Consider the following 16,197-nt stretch of genomic DNA (forward strand, 5'->3'; position numbering starts at 1 on the left):
GAGAGGGGCAGTATGGGGTGAGGAGAGGGGCAGTATGGGGTGAGGAGAGGGGCATATGGGGTGAGGAGAGGGGCAGTACGGGATGAGGAGTGGGGCAGCACGGGGTGAGGAGAGGGGCAGCACGGGACGAGGAGAGGGGCAGCACGGGACGAGGAGAGTGGCAGTACGGGACGAGGAGAGTGGCAGTACGGGACGAGGAGAGGGGCAGTACGGGACGAGGAGAGGGGCAGTACGGGACGAGGAGAGGGGCAGTACGGGATGAGGAGAGGGGCAGCACGGGGTGAGGAGAGGGGCAGCACGGGGTGAGGAGAGTGAGGAAAGGGGCAGCACGGGGTGAGGAGAGGGGCAGCACGGGGTGAGGAGAGGGGCAGCACGGGACGAGGAGAGGGGCAGCAGGGGACGAGGAGAGTGGCAGTACGGGATGAGGAGAGGGGCAGCACGGGGTGAGGAGAGGGGCAGCACGGGGTGAGAAGAGGGGCATATGGGGTGAGGAGAGGGGCAGTACGGGATGAGGAGAGGGGCAGTACGGGGTGGGGAGAGGGGCAGCACGGGGTGAGGAGAGGGGCAGCATGGGGTGAGGAGAGGGGCAGTATGGGGTGAGGAGAGGGGCAGTATGGGGTGAGGAGAGGGGCAGTATGGGGTGAGGAGAGGGGCATATGGGGTGAGGAGAGGGGCAGTACGGGATGAGGAGTGGGGCAGCACGGGGTGAGGAGAGGGGCAGCACGGGACGAGGAGAGGGGCAGCACGGGACGAGGAGAGTGGCAGTACGGGACGAGGAGAGTGGCAGTACGGGACGAGGAGAGGGGCAGTACGGGACGAGGAGAGGGGCAGTACGGGACGAGGAGAGGGGCAGTACGGGACGAGGAGAGGGGCAGTACGGGACGAGGAGAGGGGCAGTACGGGACGAGGAGAGGGGCAGTACGGGATGAGGAGAGGGGCAGTACGGGATGAGGAGAGGAGCGTGAGACCAGTGAGTGGGAGCTAGTGCATTATACTAGGGGATTATTTGCCCGTTCCACTAGCTCCATTAGGGCTGGCTTCAACACTATTAAAGGGGTCAGTGGTGTGTGTGTGTGTGTGTGTGTGTGTGTGTGTGTGTGTGTGTGTGTGTGTGTGTGTGTGTGTGTGTGTGTGTGTGAGGTTGGTAGAGTGGTCTAGTTCCTTATTGAACAGGAAGGGGCAGGCCCAATCTCTTTTCTCTCTCTTTCCTCTCTCCATCCCTCTTCTCTCCCCCAAATATATATTTCTCAACATACATGGAAGGAGGTGTGTGGTACTAGACTGCTTTAACTTCTCTGCTCTGTCTGCGTAATGGCTTTACTCTTTCTTTCTTTCTTTCTTTCTTTCTTTCTTTCTTTCTTTCTTTCTTTCTTTCTTTCTTTCTTTCTTTCTTTCTTTCTTTCTTTCTATACCTTTTCTCTCTGTCTGTTGTGAAAGTCAAAACGGTCACAGGTATGTTAGACAGATGTTCTCTAGGGGTGACTGGTGTTGGGGGGAGAGGGGGAAGGGTATGGTGGTCTGTATGGTGGTCTGATGCTTGCGTTGTCATCACCATGTGGCTCTTTTGGCAGACAGACAGACACACCGACCGACCGACCCACAGAGAGAGACACCATGCTCTGTCAGGCTTCTCCCTAATGGATGTCAATGCACTGCCTTTGTCATTCTGTTTTAGCTAAAACCATTATTTCATGAGGAGTGTTCAGCCAAAGTCAGAGGAATGACTTTCCATGTAGTATTTAACCTGTCTGCTGTAGTGCAGTAAGTCTTACTTCCCCAACACCCTTCAAGAGCACCAATTGTCAGCCTCCTCGTAAAACTCCTGAACGTTTGTGCCATGTTCTCTCTCTCTCTCTCTCTCTCTTTCCCTCTTTCTTTCCCCCCTTCTCTCCTTCAGAACCCTGGCCATCTGTCTAATTGTTCACCTCCATCGCTTAATGCTTTTTACATGCTTTCCCCCTCTTTCCAGGCAATAAACTTTATTTTCTTCACAAGATCTCAATCTGTATGGGGAGGGTAGGCAGGCAGCTAGGGAGAAGGAGGGAGGACCGGTAGGGTGGGAGGAGGAGGGAGGACCGGTAGGGTGGGAGGAGGAGGGAGGACCGGTAGGGTGGGAGGAGGACCGGTAGGGGTGGGAGGAGGAGGGAGGACCGGTAGGGTGGGAGGAGGAGGGAGGACCGGTAGGGGGGGAGGAGGAGGGAGGGTTAGAAGTCATGCTGCTCACCTCCCTCTGCTGGATTTGCTATAGTACCCCCATACCCACTCCATCCCTCCATCTCTTTCTCTCTCTCTATTTCTCTCTCTCTTTCTCTCTCATATTGTATTCATATTGAGCCTTTTATGTAAAAATATGTTTGTCCCAAAGTGCTTTAACAGCAACCCTGGCCTAAACCCCTCAGAACAAGGATACATAAGTGTTCAGGAAAAACCCTCAAGGTGGGAGGAAACCTTGAGAGGAACCAGACTCTAGTGGGGGAGGCGAGGGAGGCATAGACCGTGGGTGTGTGTGTGTCACATTTATAGGGTCATAAATGAGCTGATTATATCCTGTCTTACCTGTGATTAGTCCTGTGTGTAGATGACAGGAAACAGATCCTCTATAATCAGACTTCTATAATGGCCATAATAACCTCCTTAACGTTGTGTGATCGCAGCCCTGCAATGCTATATAAAGCATCAGGAGAACCATTCTGGGTCAGATCCGCTGTGGTTTGAGTAAAGACAAAAATAACTCAATATACTTTAAAATGACTGAAACCAAATGGAAACCGTGCTGTAAAGGACCTCCATTCATACAGTTTCATGACTGTCCAGCCCGCGAAGAATCACTAGACAGCCAGGAAGCATTGAACATTCCAAAGATTATGGATAGAGGACAATTTTAGCAAATTTTGACACCAATAAAATATAACAGGTTTTCAGTGCGGTCCTCCGGACCTCGTTGAAGACAGAATGCAGCCCCAGGGCAAATGAGTTTCTCACCCCTAGAGTAGATCATTCTACGCTGGTATGGTTTTACCCTTGAGTCACAGTATTGAGCGTGTGTGTGTGTGTGTGTGTGTGTGTGTGTGTGTGTGTGTGTGTGTGTGTGTGTGTGTGTGTGTGTGTGTGTGAGAATGTGAATGTATTAATACTCATAGGGGCAGTAAAAATGCGAGTGTAAAATGGCTGAAAAGTGTACCTGAAGTATGAAGGCACTGTTAACCCTTGGCGTGCTTGGTTGGGTATTGTTCCATATGAGTCCTTGCTGTGGGTGTCATCTACAGTTACTCTCTACAGTTACTCTCTACAGTTACTCTCTACAGAGACAGATGCATGAAGGAAAGTCATTCCCTTATGACATTCCTGGGTTAGAGATGAGATGTGGGAAAGCCTGTCAGGGAGTCGGAATCGGAAAGCGGAGCGTGGAACACTCTTCCTGGGGTAATGTGAGCTGACAGTGTTCTCTAGGGACAGCGGGGAAAGTGTGCATCAGGAATAACTGATATTCCTAATCCCAGACCGTGGGGATCACAGGAGTGATGTCTTTCTCAGGTGTGAGGATGAGTCTGACGGAACATTTACACTCTCTTTCTCTCTTCCTCTCTCTCTCTCTTTCTCTCTCTCTCTCTCTCTCTCTCTCTCTCTCTCTCTCTCTCTCTCTCTCTCTCTCTCTCTCTCTCTCTCTCTTTCAATTCAATTCATTGACATGGCAAGTTCATTATTACTTACATTGTCAAAGTATACATATCGAAAAAAATATATATAAATAAATGGTGGTACCAACAGCAATAATAATAGTGGTAGTGGATATGGGATTACCATTAACAACAACAACAATGTTAATCAGAACAACAATACATTAAAGCAATGGTAGTAGACCAGTGTCAACATGACTGAGAAGACACATGACCTGGTATGAAAGACAAAACAAGATGGGAAATATTATCCACATTACATTGCACTTTCACTGGCTGTCCCTCAGGTTGTGGCAGGAGGATACATATTTGGCTTCCAAAACTGAACATTTTGGCTTTTCACCCAATAAATATTTGATTTTTTCTTCATCTTTTATAGTTTCAAATTCTTTGTATTGAATTATAATTTTGGGAAAGAAATGTTCTCTTAGGTCTGAGTATTTGTTACAGTGTAATAGGAAATGCAGCTCTGTCTCTACCTCTCCCCTGGAGCAGAGTGAGCACAGACTGTCCTCTCTGGGAAGCCAGGTTTGTCTGTGACGACCGGTCTCTATAGCCAGCCTGTCCTCTCAGGGAAGCCAGGTTTGTCTGTGATGACCGGTCTCTATAGCCAGCCTGTCCTCTCTGGGAAGCCAGGTTTGTCTGTGACGACCGGTCTCTATAGCCAGCCTGTCCTCTCTGGGCAGCCAGGTTTGTCTGTGATGACTGGTCTCTATAGCCAGCCTGTCCTCTCTGGACAGCCAGGTTTGTCTGTGATGACCGGTCTCTATAGCCAGACTGTCCTCTCTGGGAAGCCAGGTTTGTCTGTGATGACCGGTCTCTATAGCCAGCCTGTCCACTCTGGGAAACCAATTTTGTCTGTGATAACCGGTCTCTATAGCCAGCCTGTCCTCTCTGGGAAGCCAGGTTTGTCTGTGATGACCGGTCTCTATAGCCAGACTGTGCTCACTGAGTCTGTACCTAGTCAGTGTTTTCCTCAGTTTTGTATCAGTCACAGTGGTCAGATAGTCTGCTACCATGTTACTGTCTGTTTAGAGCCAAATAACATTGAAGTTTACTTAGATTTTTTGTGGTGTCTTTCCAATAGGTGATATATTTTTATTTTTGTTTTGTGATGATTTGGTTGGGCCTCCCTTGCCTCCCCCAAGGTTTCTCTCTCTCTCTGGTAATACATATCTGACAGGATCAGCTGGGTGTGTAGACTGATCCAGACTGATAGAGTAGATAATGAATAGTCTGTAGACTGATCCAGACTGATAGAGTAGATAATGAATAGTCTGTAGACTGATCCAGACTGATAGAGTAGATAATGAATAGTCTGTAGACTGATCCAGTGTGATAGAGTAGATAATGAATAGTCTGTAGACTGATCCAGTGTGATAGAGTAGATAATGAATAGTCTGTAGACTGATCCAGACTGATAGAGTAGATAATGAATAGTCTGTAGACTGATCCAGTGTGATAGAGTAGATAATGAATAGTCTGTAGACTGATCCAGTGTGATAAAGTAGATAATGAATAGTCTGTATTTGGTGTGTAAATGCAGGTACGCATTCAGCTGTACAGTCATCTATTGTTCACCGCTTCTCTCATCCTTTCCTCTCCCTGTCCACCAGCATATGGTGTGTGATGAGCTACACATGGACAGACAGAACCATGAGCATTTACACAGAACCACGAGCATTTACACAGAACCACGAGCATTTACACAGAACCACGAGCATTTACACAGAACCATGAACATTTATACAGAACCACGAGCATTTACACAGAACCACGAAATGAGCATTTACACAGAACCATGAGCATTTACACAGAACCATGAGCATTTACACAGAACCACGAGCATTTACACAGAACCATAAAAAGAGCATTTACACAGAACCATGAGCATTTACACAGAACCACGAGCATTTACACAGAACCACGAACATTTACACAGAACCACGAGCATTTACACATAACCACGAGCATTTACACAGAACCATGAGCATTTACACATAACCACGAGCATTTACACAGAACCATGAGCATTTACACAGAACCATGAGCATTTACACAGAACCACGAGCATTTACACAGAACCACGAGCATTTACACAGAACCACGAGCATTTACACAGAACCATGAGCATTTACACAGAACCACGAGCATTTACACAGAACCACGAGCATGTCAGGAACCATCAACAGCCTGAGAGAGATGTGAACCTGTCTGCTGTAGTTGAGCTGTGGTCATAAGGTCTCATCAGATCTGGAGCCGTCTGCAGTCGGTCTGGTCTAACTCAACATCAGCAGATGGTTGCTTCTGGAGGAGCTAGTGTTTGTGTCATACCAAACTTCATGATGTTGATGAGGAGGAGGAGGATGATAAACGTATTGTGTGTTGTCTGTTCTCTCTGCAGCACAAGGCCAGGTTGGAGGCCATGATGTTGGACCTGGCCTCTCTCCGCAGTGTCAGAGAGTTCGCTGACTCCTTCAAGACCAAGAAACTGTAAGTAACCTGTTATGTCTGTTTATTCCTATGAGCTTTTACTGTAGCAATGAACTGCCCCAGGGTTCCACACTCTCCGTAGTCAATGTGAGTAAGACCTTTAACCTCTTACATCTAGACGTTCCGCTAGCGGAACACCTGCTCCAATATCCAATGATAGGCGTGGCGCGAATTACAAATTCCTCAAAAATACAAAAACTTCCATTTTTCAAACATATGACTATTTCACAGCATTTTAAAGACAAGACTCTCCTTTATCTAACCACACTGTCCGATTTCAAAAAGGCTTTACAGCGAAAGCAAAACATTACATTATGTCAGCAGAGTACCAAGCCAGAAATAATCAGACACCCATTTTTCAAGCTAGCATATAATGTCACAAAAACCCAGAAGACAGCTAAATGCAGCACTAACCTTTGATGATCTTCATCAGATGACACACCTAGGACATTATGTTATACAATACATGCATGTTTTGTTCAATCAAGTTCATATTTATATCAAAAAACAGCTTTTTACATTAGCATGTGACGTTCAGAACTAGCAATTTACTAAATTACTCACGATAAACGTTCACAAAAAGCATAACAATTATTTTAAGAATTATAGATACAGAACTCCTCTATGCACTCGATATGTCCGATTTTAAAATAGCTTTTTGGTGAAAGCACATTTTGCAATATTCTAAGTACATAGCCCAGCCATCACGGGCTAGCTATTTAGACACCCGGCAAGTTTAGCACTCACCAATATCAGATTTACTATTATAAAAGTTTGATTACCTTTTGTTGTCTTCGTCAGAATGCACTCCCAGGACTGCTACTTCAATAACAAATGTTGGTTTGGTCCAAAATAATCCATCGTTATATCCGAATAGCGGCGTTTTGTTCGTGCGTTACCGAAATGGTAAATCAGGGTCGTGCGCATGGCGCAATTCGTGACAAAAAAAATCTAAATATTCCATTACCGTACTTCGAAGCATGTCAACCGCTGTTTAAAATCCATTTTTATGCCATTTTTCGCATAAAAAAGCGATAATATTCCGACCGGGAATGTCCATTTAGCTAAACAGAGGAAAGAAAAGAAAGCTTTCGGTCGACGCGGGCACGAGCCTGAGTCTCACAGTACTGTAACCAGCCACTACCCAAACGCGCTACTTTGTTTCAGCCAGAGCCTGCAAAGCCACGATTCAGAATTTTGCCGCCTTCTGAGAGCCTATGGCAGCCGTAGGAAGTGTCACGGGACAGCTAAGATCCTCACTCTTCAATAAACAGAGACAAGAAGAACGACACCTTGTCAGACAGGCCACTTCCTGCATGAAATCTTCTCAGGTTTTTGCCTGCCATATGAGTTCTGTTATACTCACAGACACCATTCAAACAGTTTTAGAAACTTTAGGGTGTTTTCTATCCAAAGCCAATAATTATATGCATATTCTAGTTACTGGGCAGGAGTAGTAACCAGATTAAATCGGGTACGTTTTTTATCCAGCCGTGAAAATACTGCCCCCCTAGCCATAACAGGTTAAAACAGGTTAACATTCACAAGGCAACAGGGTCAGATGGATTACCAGGACGCCTACCCAGAGCATGTGCTGACCAGCTGGCAAGTGTCTTCACTGACATGTTCTTTTCTATCTCTCTCTGACCCAGTCTGTAATACCTACAGTGAGGGAAAAAGTATTTGATCCCCTGCTGATTTTGTACGTTTGCCCACTGACAAAGAAATGATCAGTCTATAATTTTAATGGTAGGTTTATTTGAACAGTGAGAGACAGAATAACAACCAAAAAATCCTGAAAAACCCATGTCAAAAATTTTATAAATTGATATGCATTTTACTGAGGGAAATAAGTATTTGACCCCCTCTCAATCAGAAAGATTTCTGGCTCCCAGGTGTCTTTTATACAGGTAACGAGCTGAGATTTGGAGCACACTCTTAAAGGGAGTGCTCCTAATCTCAGTTTGCTTCTAGCAATCAATCAATCAGATTCCAAACTCTCCACCATGGCCAAGACCAAAGAGCTCTCCAAGGATGTCAGGGACAGGATTGTAGACCTACACAAGGCTGGAATGGGCTACAAGACCATCGCCAAGCAGCTTGGTGAGAAAGTGACAACAGTTATTGCGATTATTCGCAAATGGAAGAAACACAAAAGAACTGTCAATCTCCCTCGGCCTGGGGCTCCATGCAAGATCTCACCTCGTGGAGTTGCAATGATCATGAGAACGGTGAGGAATCAGCCCAGAACTAAACGGGAGGATCTTGTCAATGATCTCAAGGCAGCTGGGACCATTGTCACCAAGAAAACAATTGGTAACACACTACGCCGTGAAGGACTGAAATCCTGCAGCGCCCGCAAGGTCCCCCTGCTCAAGAAAGCACATATACATGCCCGTCTGAAGTTTGCCAATGAACATCTGAATGATTCAGAGGACAACTGGGTGAAAGTGTTGTGGTCAGATGAGACCAAAATGGAGCTCTTTGGCATCAACTCAACTCGCCGTGTTTGGAGGAGGAGGAAGGCTGCCTATGACCCTAAGAACACCATCCCCACCGTCAAACATGGAGGTGGAAACATTATGCTTTGGGGGTGTTTTTCTGCTAAGGGGACAGGACAACTTCACCGCATCAAAGGGACGATGGACGGGGCCATGTACCATAAAATCTTGGGTGAGAACCTCCTTCCCTCAGCCAGGGCATTGAAAATGGGTCGTGGATGGGTATTCCAGCATGACAATGACCCAAAACACACGGCCAAGGCAACAAAGGAGTGGCTCAAGAAGAAGCACATTAAGGTCCTGAAGTGGCCTAGCCAGTCTCCAGACCTTAATCTCATAGAAAATCTGTGGAGGGAGCTGAAGGTTCGAGTTGCCAAACGTAAGCCTCGAAACCTTAATGACTTGGAGAAGATCTGCAAAGAGGAGTGGGACAAAATCCCTCCTGAGATGTGTGCAAACCTGGTGGCCAACTACAAGAAACGTCTGACCTCTGTGATTGACAACAAGGGTTTTGCCACCAAGTACTAAGTCATGTTTTGCAGAGGGGTCAAATACTTATTTCCCTCATTAAAATGCAAATCATTTTATAAAAATGTTGACATTCGTTTTTCTGGATTTTTTGTTGTTATTCTGTCTATCACTGTTCAAATAAACCTACCATTAAAATGATAGACTGATCATTTCTTTGTCAGCGGGCAAACGTACAAAATCAGCAGGGGATCAAATACTTTTTTCCCTCACTGTACATGTTTCAAGCAGACCACCATAGTTCCTGTGACCAAGAACACTAAGGTAACCTGTCTAAATGACTACTGACCCGTAGCACTCACATCTGTAGCCATGAAGTGTTTTGAAAGGCTGGTCATGGCTCACATCAACACCATCATCCCAGACAGAATGGACTCACTCCAATTTACATACCGCCCCAACAGATCCACAAATGATGCAATCTCTATTGCACTCTACGCTGCCCTTTCACACCTGGACAAAAGGAATACCTATGTGAAAATGCTGTTAATTGAATATGGTTCATCGTTCAACACCATAGTGCCCTCCAAGCTCATCACCAAGCTAAGGACCCTGGGACTAAACACCTCTGTCGGGTCTTTGGCTATGCCGGATTAAGTGATATGACATGCTATTCTATAAAGTCCTTTCTCTGTAATTAATATTACCTGATTGAGCTAATCATGTAAATGTAATTAACTAGAAAGTCGGGGCACCACGAAAGAGTGTTTAGAGAGCTCTTACCTTCCGAATAAACTCTGAAAGACCTAGTAATATTTTACATCAATAGCAGTCAATATTAATCGTCACCTTATTTCAAAATTGGGTATAATTATTTATTTCCTAAATACCTAACTAATCACACAGAATTACATATTCACAGAATGCAAATTATATCATACAGAAAACATCCTTGGTGGACGGAACCTGTATGATGGCTTGTTACACAAAGAGAGGGGGTTGGGCTTAAATGAAAGAGTGGGAAGACTGAGGAACAAAGGGAGAAGCTGTGCTATCGTAAATACAGTATCTTATGCATTCTAAATTACCGCCCATTTGGAAAAGGAAAATGCAATAAATATTTACTCAGAGCTGCGCTTCTGTAGGTTGGTTGTAGATGCTGGCCGTGTTGGCCAACAGAGATCTTCCTGTCCTCGGAAGAATGTCTCTGGTGGTAAATTGGATAGGTTGTATTATCTTCATTGTGTGTTGACTGGATTCGTCGTCCGTCCTTTCCTAGCCCACGTTTACAGCTGCTGTTGCTAACTCAACGACTAGGAGGTCTCACTTCTTTAGTGAATAAGAGTTCAAAGTTCATACCATTCACAACCAAAGCTCACGCTGAGGTTGGCTTAGTTCTGTAGTTGACATGTTAGTCCTTTTTAACGTATGGACCATCGTCCTCGGAACAGGTTACATTTTCGTCAAGGGCTTATATAGTGGAGGGAGAGAAGGGTGTGTTTCATAGTTTATAACCCATGTCTCTTCACAGGGGCGGGCCACTGATTGAGCAGAGCTCTAACCTTATGAAAACCCAATTCTCTCATTTGGAAGCTAAAATTACGTTTAATCTTTTCACAAATAGTTTCATTTAAATTCCATTTAAATTGCACAACAATTCCATGTGAATCTGATAACTATAATGTGTAGACTTTCCCAGATACAGTTTATGTCGTCCTGTCATCAGTCATAATGAATCAGATGACAACCGAACTGACATCATATTCATTAACCTGTTAGGGACAGACGTTCCGCTAGCGGAACGCCTCACCAATATCCAATAGTATAGCGTGGCGTGAAATACAAACACCTCAAAAATGCTATAACTTCAATTTCTCAAACATATGACTATTTTACACCATTTTAAAGATAAGACTCTCGTTAATCTAACCACACTGTCCGATTTCAAAAGGCTTTACAGCGAAAGCAAAACATTAGATTATGTCAGGAGAGTACCCTCCCAAAAATAATCACACAGCCATTTTCAAAGCAAGCATATATGTCACAAAAACCAAAACCACAGCTAAATGCAGCACTAACCTTTGATGATCTTCATCAGATGACACTCCTAGGACATTATGTTATACAATACATGCATGTTTTGTTCAATCAAGTTCATATTTATATCAAAAACCAGCTTTTTACATTAGCATGTGATGCTCAGAACTAGCATACCCACCGCAAATTTCCGGTGAATTTACTAAATTACTCACGATTAACGTTCACAAAATACATAACATTTATTTTAAGAATTATAGATACAGAACTCCTTTATGCAATCGCGGTGTCCGATTTTAAAATAGCTTTTCGGTGAAAGCACATTTTGCAATATTCTGAGTACATAGCCCGGCCATCACGGCTAGCTATTTTGACACCCACCAAGTTTGGCCCTCAACAAACTCAGATTTACTATAAGAAAAATTGGATTACCTTTGGTGTTCTTCGTCAGAATGCACTCCCAGGACTTCTACTTCAACAACAAATGTTGTTTTGGTTCGAAATAATCCATAGTTATATCCAAATAGCTCCGTTTTGTTCGATGCGTTCAGGTAACTATCCGAAGGGTGACGCGCCGGCGCATTTCATGACAAAAAATGTAAAAATATTCCATTACCGTACTTCGAAGCATGTCAAATGCTGTTTAAAATACATTTTTATGCGATTTTCTCGTAAAATAGCGATAATATTCCAACCGGGCGACGTTGTATTCGTTCAAACACTGAAAGTAAAACATGGAGTCGTCTCGTGCACGCGCGCTCCAGTGTCATTGTTCTCAGAAGGACTACTCACAAAAACCCCTGCTGTTTTTCGCCCAGAGACTGGAGAGCTCTCATTCCACTTTCTGGCGCCTTCTGAGAGCCAAATCTCACGTTACAGCAGAGATGCTGTATTTTTGATAGAGATGCCCTAGAAGGAGAACAAATTGTCAGACAGGGCACTTCCTGTATAGAATCTTCTCAGGTTTTGGCCTGCCATATGAGTTCTGTTATACTCACTGACACCATTCAAACAGTTTTAGAAACTTTAGAGTGTTTTCTATCCAAATCTACTAATTATATGCATATTCTCGTTTCTGGGCAGGAGTAGTAACCAGATTAAATCGGGTATGTTTTTTATCCGGACGGAAAATACTGCCCCCTATCCCTAACAGGTTGTTTAAGTCCCAACGCATATTTTCAACTGGTTCTATTACTGAAATATTGTTCCTTTCCCCCACTTGTTTGATGTTCCCAGACTCTCTATGTTTAACAAAGGCTATTCAATAGTCCTTCAGTAGAGTCAGAGAGAGAGGGAAGGGAGAAAGGTATTTATGGGGGGGTCATAAATCTTACCCACAGGCCAACGTCATGACACCTCCCTCTGCAACTAGTTCCTGGACATCCTGACAGGCCGCCCCAGGTGGTAAGGGTAGGCAACAACACATCCGCCACGTTGACCCTCAACACGGGGGCCCCTCCGGGGTGTGTGCTTAGTTCCCTTCTGTACTCCCTGTTCACCCACGACTGCGTGGCCGCGCACGACACCAACACTGTCTTTAAGTTTGCTGATAACACAATGGTGGTTGGCTTGATCACCGACCAAGATGAGACAGCCTATAGGTAGGAGGTCAGTGACCTGGCAGGGTGGTACCAGGACAACAACCTCTCCCTCAATGTCAGCAAGACAAAGGACCTGTTCGTGAACTACAGGAAACAGAGAGCCCAGCACACCCCCGTCCATATCGTCAGGGCTGTAGTGGAGCGCATTGAGGGCTTCAAGTTCCTCAGTGTCCACATCCCTAAGGAATTAACATGGTCCAAACACACCAGCACAGTTGTGAAGATGGCACGACAATGCCTCTTCTCCCTCAGGAGGCTGAAAAGATTCTCCATGGGCCCTCAGGTCCTCAAAATGTTCCACAGCTGCACCATTGAGAGCATCTTGACTGGCTGCATCACCACTTGGTATGGCAACTACTTGGCATCCAACTGCAAGGCGCTACAGAGGGTAGTGCGTACGGCCCAGTACATCACCAGGGCCAAGCTTTCTGCCATCCAGGAACTCTATACCAGGTGGTGTCAGAGGAAGGCCCTAAAAATTGTCAGAGACTGCAGCCACCCAAGTCATAGACTGTTCTCTCTGTTACCGCACGGCAAGTGGTACCGATGTACTAAGTCTGGAACCAACAGGACCCTGAACAGCTTCTACCCACAAGCCATAAGACTGCTAAACAAGACTGCTAAATAGTTAGTCCGGGTAGCTATTGGTTAACTATTGAACTATCTGCATTGACCCTTTATGCACTAAATGTAACTCTTTTACTCATCACATTCTCTGCGGCTACAGTTTATTATCTATCCAGTTACTTACTTACTTTACACTAATGAACCTATTCAATCAATTACCAATCTACCTTAATTACCTCGTACCCCTAAACATCAACTCGGTACTGTTACCCTGTGTATGTAGCCAAGTTATCATTACTCACATATTTATTACTTGTGCTATTATCTTTCTATTATGTCTCTTATCTCTCTCTCTCTGCATTGTTGAGAAGGGTATGTAAGTAAGCATGTCACTGTTCGTCTACGCTTGTTGTTTACCAAGCATGTGACATTTTTTATTTTATTTATTCATTTGATTGGAACACTAAGCAAAACAATCTGATGTTTTTTGGATCATTCAAAAATAATTGTATCCATATTTAGCATTTGATTGAATAGGTTCATTAGTCTAAAGTAAGTAAGTAAATTCCACATGCACAGTGGTTTCAGTACCCAAAATCACTCCCTTTAGACCCCAATATAATTCTAGGACGCTGCTGTAGATCACTGAGAATTTTCACACACATTTCAAACAAACAGACAAAGCTCAAAAACAAAGAACAAATGACAATTACAAGTTAACTTAGTTTTAACATTCATGTCAATAGGAGTGACACTCATTTTGCCTTCCATTTTATAAAGACACTATCAAAAACCGATTAACACTCAACACAACAAAACACCCTAGAGTTTTTAAATTGTAGTACATTTGACTAAAGTATATTTAGAAAGTATTTCAAAACCTACAGAAAGTAGGCTATTTGATTGTTACAGAAGTAAGAATTGTTCAATGTAAAAAAGCAAACAACTATTCAAAGACTATTTCAAAATGTAGGTAACCTCTCTCAGTAAGATTTAGTACAGACCAGGCCTGATGTAAAGCCTACTTTGACAACAATTAAGTGACTGTATTAGATAGATAAAGAGAGAAGATACAAAACACCACAACTGTTCAGAGACTAAAAGATTTGTATGACAAATTCATATTTCACAATGCCACTTTAGTGTTTGCATTTATCCTACAACATGTCATGGAACTTCTGGAAGCACGGCCCCATCCTGCAAAGTGGCACAGAACACGTAGAGCACCCAAAGGAGGCTTCTACACATCTACAACTCTTTGTCTTGTGTCCACTCCGGATGCACACCACACACCCTCTCTTGCGCCATTCAAACTTAACCTGCTTTCAAATCAGTTACAACACTCTTGGCTCCCCTATTCCTGCCACTAGCCATATCACAAAGTGACTGCACAAGCTACATTTTGAAGGCCTTCAGAGTCCAGTACCTGCAGTTTCTGAGAAGGGCCTTTGCAGGGTCCCCCACACAATGTATGCATTTATAATGGCAATGTTGAGCATCCTCCAAAACACATACTTCCACCATTTTATGCCTGTGCGTCCAGCATTGTAAAAGCTCATCAGATGGTCAAGCTCTGGAACAGATATAAGTTCCTACCACTTTTAAAAACAACTCCAAAACCACTGCCACTGTCACTTTAGGCCCAGGCTGTGTGGTACAAGGGTGAATGGTGGTGAATGGTGGGGCAGAGACGCCATGGAAACGTAGGCTCGCGTTTCGGGTGTGTGCGCTCCGTCTTCCCCTCCCTCTTCTTCCACCTCTCCCTCTGCTTCCTTCTCTCCCTTATCCTCTTCTTCCTCCTCTCCTTCCTCCTCTTCTTCCTGCTCTCCCTCATCCTTTTCTTCCTTCTCTCCCTCATGTTCCTCTCCCTCCACTCTCCTCTGATCCACTCCTCCCTCCACTCCACTCTCCTCTCCCTCCACTCTACTCTCGCTCCACTCTCCTCTCGCTCCACTCCTCCCTCCACTCTCGTCTCACTCCACTCTCCTCTCGCTCCACTCTCCACTCTCCTCTCGCTCCACTCCTCCCTCCACTCTCGTCTCGCTCCACTCTCCTATCCCTCCCTCCACTCTCATCTCGCTCCACTCCTCGCTCACTCCTCCTTCCACTCTCCTCTCCCTCCACTCTCCTCTCACTCCACTCCTCCCTCCACTCTCCTCTCGCTCCACTCTCCTCTCGCTCCATCTCCTCTCGCTCCACTCTCCTCTCGCTCCACTCCTCCCTCCACTCTCCTCTCGCTCCACTCTCCTCTCGCTCCACTCTCCTCTCGCTCCACTCCACTCCTCGCTCCACTCTTCTCTCGCTCCACTCTCCTCTCGCTCCACTCTCCTCTCGCTCCACTCCTCCCTCCACCTCTCCTCTCCCTCCACTCTCCTGTCGCTCCACTCTACTCTCCTCTCCCTCCACTCCTCCCTCCACTCCTCCCTCCTCGCTCCACATCACTATTCCTCCAATCATCTCTATCTCCTCCTCCTCTAAACAAGTGAAATATCACATTTACATGAGTATTCAGACCCTTTACTCAGTACTTTGTTGAAGCACCTTTGACAGCAATTACAGCCTTGAGTCTTCTTGGGTATGACGCTACAAGCTTGGACACACCTTTATTTGGGGACATTCTCCCATTCTTCTCTGTAGATCCTCTCAAACTCTGTCAGGTTGGATGGGGAGTGTTGCTGCACAGATATTTTCAGGTCTCTCCGAGATGTTCGATCAGGTTTAAGTCTGGGCTCTGGCTGGGCTACTCAAGGACATTCAGAGACTTGTCCCAAAGCCACTCCTGTGTTGTCTTGACTGTAAGCTTAGGGTCTTGTCTTGTAGGAAGGTGAAACTTTGTCCCAGTCTGAGATCCTG

General features: G+C 45.2%; 1 pseudogene; it reads left to right on the forward strand.

Moving 5' to 3' along the window:
- The window catches only part of LOC106561268 (WW domain-containing oxidoreductase-like), a 289,940-nt pseudogene that overhangs the window by 90,392 nt on the left and 183,351 nt on the right, over positions 1 to 16,197 (forward strand).

Source organism: Salmo salar, chromosome ssa17 (assembly GCF_905237065.1).
Source record: "Salmo salar chromosome ssa17, Ssal_v3.1, whole genome shotgun sequence".
Lineage (NCBI taxonomy): Eukaryota > Metazoa > Chordata > Actinopteri > Salmoniformes > Salmonidae > Salmo > Salmo salar.